The sequence below is a fragment of the Sarcophilus harrisii genome, chromosome 5 (genome assembly GCF_902635505.1).
Source record: "Sarcophilus harrisii chromosome 5, mSarHar1.11, whole genome shotgun sequence".
Taxonomy (NCBI): domain Eukaryota; kingdom Metazoa; phylum Chordata; class Mammalia; order Dasyuromorphia; family Dasyuridae; genus Sarcophilus; species Sarcophilus harrisii.
In genome coordinates, this window is record NC_045430.1 from 102,172,867 (window position 1) to 102,180,725 (window position 7,859).

The following is a 7,859-nucleotide window of genomic DNA, read 5'->3' on the forward strand; positions in this document are numbered from 1 at the left end:
TACTTTGTAAAGAACACTGGCTTGGAAGTCAGTGGGTCTTAGGTCTCAGGAGATCCTTGGAACAAACTCTATGTTTCAGGTTCCTCAATGACAAAATGAGGGGTTTGGATTCAAGGACCTCTGAGGTCCTTTCTTATTTTAATTAAGGAGTTTATAGATTAAACTAAGATCACACATGTCAATGTAATATAAAATACATAACATCACAGTTACAGTTAGTGACCAAGTACATTGATTTCATGCAAAAATATATAGTAAACATCCATAGCAATAGTATATGTGTAACATTGCACAGCAACATATGTGGAACTGATAGAAGTATAGTAAACAATAAGCATGCAAGGAATTTACAGCATAGGTTTCAACATTACACAAAATGTTCTGCTAATGCACTGAGACAGTGAGCATCATTTGAAGCACTAAAGTAGTATTCATTTCAGTCAAGTTCGACTCTTAATGACCCCATTTGTGGCATTTTCTTGGTAGAGAAACTAAACTGATTTGCCTTCCCCAGTTCATTTTACAGATAAAGAACTGAGGCAAACAGGGTAAAGTGACTTGCCCAGGATCATACCACTAATAAATACAGAAGCTTAATTTGAACTCAGAAAGTTGAATCTTGCTGACTTGAGGCTCTGTATTCTATATACAGAGCTACCTAATTGTTTCTAAAGCAGTATAGGAAAGCCTTTTCATTTTTCTAATAGATTTAACATTTCTACCATGAATCCTCTGAGCTTATAAAGAGACCAGATTATCAGCATACTCAGATTTTCTGGTCAGCATTCCTAATGCTGAGTTTATACATAATTAGGCTTTGTAGGACAGTGTCCTTATTTTCCTGGATATCTCAATAACTTCAGTGCTAAACAGTAAAGGTATGTCCAACTCTTTTGCTTTATCTGGTCAGAGGTTTGCCCTTGATTTGGGACAGATTTGCCTGATTTCTCCAATCTATCAGGAGATACCATGACCCAGTTTTTTCTTTGAGTCAGTTTCCAAACACTGTTCTAGTTGTGACAGTCGTATGCAATCAATGAGAAGTACTCTAAGACTATAGTTGACTGATTCTTCCTTTTTCCAATCCATTGTTAAATCTTGTTTCTACCTTCAGAACAACTCATATAGATTCTCTGCTCTCCATTCACAACCAAAATCACTATAATAAGAACATGATTATTTTCACCTGGATTATTGCAATGGGGAAGAGAAATCACACTTAAAGGGCTTATCGGAAAGAAGAGGTGGAAAGGAAGGAACCCAGACATGGTAAAGAAAATCCAGAGAGTCAGGATTGGAATCTGGAGAAGAATGAAGATATGTTTGTCTTGGGCATTTTCCTTAAAATGAAGATTCTGGGAAGAACCAGACTATCAGAGGAAGGGACTGAAGAATTGGAGAGTCCTTCCAGTGTGGGAAATCAATCAATGGACAGAACTGATCTCTAACTATGAAGGTGCTATTGACAAACTTTTTTGTGTGGGGGGTTGGTGGGGTAGGATTGTGTAGTTCTTAAGGTTATCTTTTGAAATTACTTTTTAGATAAAGATAAAAAAAATGACTACTTTAAAAGATAAGTAGTCATTAAATTCAATTCTATACATTTTTCTTTAGGCAGATTCTTCATTACATTCACACAGTGAGAATGCAATTGGTCTTTGTGCTGAATTTTCCCCCCCAAATGACCTTTTCATTCCTTAGGTTCTAGGAAGTTTTCAAAGTCAATTTTTTCTGAAGCCACTATTGAGGTAGAATCAGTGCTACTATGATGATCTTTCTCCTCATATACATCCATATTCCTGCAGACTTCTGCCCAAGGTACACAGATTGTCAAAATGTTTAAAAATTGAGATTCAGTTTGCTTTCCACAAGACTCTGCTAATACTGAGTATTCCAAAAATCTTCATGTAGTTTTAAGGTTGAATAGCTTAGTGAGTTATTTACTCTCTTTTTTTTTTTCTTTTCCTCAGTTACATGTAAAACAATTTTTTTTTACATTTGTTTTTAAAATTTGGAGTTCCAGATTCTCCTTTCCTCCTCTCCCTGCCATTGAGAAGGCCCATATGAAGTTGTTCAAAACACTTCCATAAAAGTCATGCTGCAAAAGAAAATATAGATCTCCCCTGCAAATAGCAGTCATTCACAACTAATCATTCCACAACTTTGCTATTACTTTAATCACAGTACATTTCACTTTGCTTGAGCTCATGGGAGGATTTTCCAGATTTTTGTGACAGCATTCTGCTCATTATTTCTTATAGAACAATAATATCCCTTCATAATCACATACTACAATTTATTCACCCATTCCCCAATTAGTAAGCATTCCCTCAGTTTCTAATTCTTTTCCTGAGAAAAGGATTGCTATAAAGTGAACTATTTGAATATTAAGCTATTAATGATATATTAACAAGCTATTTGAATAGCTTAAAATTGAACAAAGATTTCTGAGAGAGCTTGTATTTTGAAGAGGCAAGGGTTGGTCTCAGTCAATGCTGGCACAACAGATATATTCACTTGTTTTAGACACAGCCTGACTCAAAATAGGTACTTAATATAAACTTGCTGATTAGTTGCTTAGTTATGGAGTTTAAAACTCATGATTGTTGTTGTTCAGTTGTTTTCAGTCTCATCCTTCTTTTCATGACCCCATTTGGGATTTTCTTGGCAAAAGATTACTGCAGTAATTTTCATTTCCTTCCTCAGATTTTTTACAGATGAGGAAACTGAGGCAAATAGGGCTAAGTGACTTGTCAAGTAGGACAGTATATCATCCATTGTCACAGTCACTGTCATATGAGGGCATACAAGTACAAGTAGCAAGAACCCAGGAACAGTGTCCCATTAGCCCTTATTATGATCTAGTGGCATCCAGTTTCTGACATAGTAGTGCCTTGTTTGCCCCCTCAAGTATACAGCACATTCATGACTATCTATTCCATATTTGTAACAAAATATAGCTTGAGTTCTTTGGCTGCACTGAGCTGGTATTGTTTTTACATAAGGCTCCCATGACCTTTGCTCTTAAGTTTCTTTTTCTTCCCAGCAGGTGTGACTCTAGTCAAGTCAACAATCATTTATTAAGTACCTAATATGTTCTAGGCACTATATTAAGTGATGGCTCTCCCCACTGAACCATTTCTCTCCTGCAGTGGAATAGTGGAATTTGATTGAATCAGGGTACCTCCCTTTTTAATTTCAATGATCTATACATGAGAAAGAGTTTTAGAATCCTGAGAAGCTGTTTTCTGTTGTATGCAATCTTTATTTATCCACTCATCTTCAAATTGATTATAATTTCTGAGTACCTGGGGGACTATTCTTTCTTTCTGCTTATTCAGCTGTATCTGGGTCAATAGCAAAATTTTATAAATGATCAATCCTCGCAAGAAATTAAATCACCCAGGTACAATCTGGACAATCCAGAAGCACTGTGTTCCTTACCATGGATCTCTGTGGCAGCTTCTCTGTTGCAAAATGTCAGAAATTTGCTCTCTTTCTGAGAGGCATTACTACATTGGCTTTCCAGTGCTTGCAGTTATTCAAATATCTTAGCGTTAGAACATTGTATTTTGAAGGCACATACAACATAATGGGCAAGTCCCCTAAAACTCTACAATAATCATGCATGTTTCTTTTTTCAAATTCAGTACCATGTGATGCAGTTCATCAATCAATAAACTTTTATTAAGCTTCTATTATGTGCCAGACACTGCTAAGCACTAGAGATAGAAAAGCAAAAAATAGTCTCTACTCTCAAGGAAGTCACAGTCCAGCTAATTAATATATACAAACAAGCTATATGTAGGGTAAATTGAAAATAATCAACAAAGAAAATTAAGTTAGAATTATGGAGGATCAAGAAAAGTTTCCTGTAGATAGTGGGATTTGAGCTGGAAATTTAGGGAAATTTGTTAAACCCAGGAGACATGCTGAACATTCCAGGCATAAGAGATAGCTAGTAAAAATGTCCTGATTCAGAAAGTGGATTATTTTGTTATAGAAAAAGCAAGGATCCCACAGTATGTTGGGGAGAGAATTGACATAAGGAATAAGAAGACTGGAAAGATGAGAGGAGACCAGGTAATGACAGGTTTTGAATACCAAGAAGAAGATTTTATACACAAATAAGATTTTTGGTTTTGAAATAGGTTGATACTGAAAAGTTCTAAGAGTATATAGAATGTAAGAATTGAAAGACTATAGTTTATTGATCTATATTTTGGTTATTGTCAATCTGCATATCACCTGCCAGAAAAGTGTAACTATACAATCCACCTATGAATTCCACAGATAGAATATATTAAAGTGGATGTCTCCTATAGGCCATGTGGGTCTGTTGCTTTGGTAATATCCTTAGAAGACATGAAGGGTATATTTAATATCAATAGTATTTTTTTTTCAAATATAAACAAAATTAGTTTTGACTTTGGGTTCTAGATTTTTATATGGGTTAAATATGTGCAATCTTTTTAATCATATTTCCATATTTGTCAAGTTGTGCAAGAAAAATCAGACCAAAAAACAAATGAACAATTAAAAAAAAGAGGGGTAAGGGAAGAATACTATGCTTCTATCCATATTCAGCCTCCATAGTTATCTTTCTGGTTGTAGATAGCATCAAGGAAGTTGGGTCAGGATGTTCTCATGATTTTTTTGTTTGTCATCATACTTTGTCATACATAATATCTCTTCATTTTTCAGTCATTTCCCTAGAAAAAGTTTCTTGTTTTTATTTTACATGAAACCATAAGTTTTTACTATATATAATTTGTTTTTTTTAAATATTTGTTAAAAATAGCATAATAGTAATATGCTTTTCTATGTCTATTTACACATTTTCTTTATTCATATGTTTAATTTTTTTAGTTTTCAATCTACTTTTATAAGATTTTGATTTCCAATTTTTTTTCTCCTACTCTCCCTTTCCTCTAATTTCCCTAAGACAACAAGCAATTTGATATATATCATATATGTACAATCATAGTAAACGTAATTTCCATATTAGTCATGTTGTAAAAGAAAAATCAGAACTAAATCAAAGAATATGCACAGTTTTATAGCCTTTTGGGCATAGTTCCAAATTGCTCTCCAGAATGATTGATCAGTTCACAACTTTACCAATAATGTATTAATGTTCCAATTTTTTCACATCCTCTCCAACTCTTATCATTTTTCTTTTCTGTAATATTAGCCAATCTGATGGATACCTTGGAGTTGTTTTAGTTTTGCATTTCTCTAATCAATAATTAGAGCATTTTTTCATAAGACTTTATAGCTTTAATTTTTTTATCTGAAAATTGTTTTTTCATATTCTTTATCCATTTATCAATTATGGAATGGCTTGCATTTTTATAAATTTGACTCTGTCCTCTATATATTTTAGAAATGAGACCTTTATCAGAAAAATTGGCTGTAAATTTTTTTTCTAAGCTTTCTATTTCCTGCCTAATCTTGTTTGCATTGGCCTTATTTGCACAAATTTTTTTTTAAGTTTAATGTAATCAAAATTATCCATTTTGTTATCCATAATATTCTCTATCTCCTACTTAGTCATAAATTCTTTCTCCATAAATCTGACAGGGAAGTTGTTCTTTACTCTCCTAATTTGGTTATGGTGTCAGCCTATATGTCTAAATCACTTCCCCATTTTGACTTTATCTTACTTTAGTTGATTCTCTAGGATTCTAATACCCATTATCTAATCTACAATGATAGCTCTATTTCCTCATTGCCTATTCTAATTCTTTTGATTTCTTTTTCTTCTCTTATTGCTAAAGTTAACATTATATTTTAAATAAGAATGGGTACTGTAATTTGCCAAAAACTTTTTTCTGCATCTGTTGAGATAATCATGTAATTTCTGTTAGTTTCTGATAGTTTTGCAACAAATGATAGGGTTAGGGTGGCAATTGATAGTTCAAAATATGAGGCACAAAGCATACATGTGAAGAATTCACAATGGCATTCTCTTTGCCAAAAGGTACCTTTGTTTACTAAAAGAGATTATGGACAAAATGACAAAGTAAAATAGACACCAGGAGTGTAAATATAAAATAGATTGGGGAGAGCAATAAAAAGATTATTATAATTAGCAAGGAAAAAAGGGTTTTAACAATTAACAATAGAAAAGTTCTCTAGTGGAACTCATAATCAACAAAGAGAAAGGGAATACACCATTGGACCGAAAGGTTAAATCCACCCAAAAGGTGTTAGCAAGGAAAAGGGATTACACAATTGATTGGTGAGCTAACTCTAAAAGGGATTTAGTAGTCTAAAAGAGTAACAAGGAGAAAGACACCATGAGGCAAATGGAGAGGAGAAATAATCAAGAGGTAGCATTTAAATCCAAATCTCTCCTACATTGTCCAACAATAGATCCCATCCCAAATCCACTGAGTCATCACTTGGCCTCAGGTTACTCAGAGTAAATGTAAACAGCAATTGTTTCTGGTTTGGTCAGAAACCCTGAGCATCTTCCCCTTTCAGATTAATTTTTTTGACTAGGTAAAAGAGACCATTCTCTGCCTCATTTTTTCATGTAGCCTTAATCACTGAAGGGATATATTACCTCAGTCAAAGGCCATCTCCAGTGATTCTGATCTATACCTTGCCACAGTACTTAGACGGTTCTGGAGGAGAAAATGAGGCTGTGACTTTGCACAGCCTTCCCTCACTTAAAAACAATTCATTTGCAAGTCATAGCATTACCTTCCTGATGTTCTGGTCATCTTCAAGCCCTGAAGTCAGTACAATCTGAGTTCAAATACAGCCTCAAACACTTAACACTCCCTAGCAGTGTGACCCAGGGCAAGTCACTCAGCCCCAACTGCCTCAGGGGGAAAAAAAGGGGAATGAAAAACAAAACAATAGTATTCCTGTGGTTCTGCGTTTAGCCTCCTAATCCTAATCCTAATCCTAGTCTGGATTAGCCTCCAATTTGGAGGTTGAGCTTCCTCAATCTGCAAAGTCATTTTTCTGTATTCAAATATAACCTCACAGAACTATTTTTTAGAGAACTGCAGCTGGGTTGGGATGGGGCTACAATAGTTTTAGAGTGCCTTATTCCAAAAGCATGTATCCTAAATAAATATCACATTTCAGTTCGTCACCTCCTTTTTCTCCACATTGTAACTGATTTTGTAACTGATCATTTTAATTGGCCACTATTATAAAATTATTTGTTCCATGGTAAAGAATTCATTTTACATTAATTGTGATATTAATACTAAACATTTGGTTTGAATTTGAATACTGAGTTCAAGTCCTATCTCTGTCATTTACTTGTTGGATGACCTTGGATCTATGATTAAACCCTTATTTACTTTCTGAAATTGTTATGAAATCACACAAGGTAATAGAGATAAGCATGCTTTGTATACTGAAAAATATTATATAATTGCAAGCTATTTATATTAGCGTCTCAGGTGCCTCTTGTTATAGAAAAGGCAATAAATCATCTCTATCAGCTATGATAGGGTTCTCTACCCAAAAAAGGCAGACGAGGCATCTTTTGGTATTGTGAGATGGGGAAAAAGATGGAAGATAATGCTATAGTATTTATCATCACCAGATTTAAGTCAGACTTTAGTACTCATGTTACCAAAATGTTCATCCAGAAGAAAGAGATCAGTGATGGTGAAATACCTCAGGTTAGGGAAAGAGGTGATAAGAACTGGACGTCAGATGATTGAAGCACACCCAATGGACTGGAAAGAATAGAAAGATATCACCATAAAAGAGCATTAGGGTCCCAAGTCACAGTATTTCATTCTCTAACCAAAAACAACACCATCTAAATCTAAGGAATTAGAGTTCAGATGGATGGCACTAAAGCTGCAAATTTCTAAATCATTTTA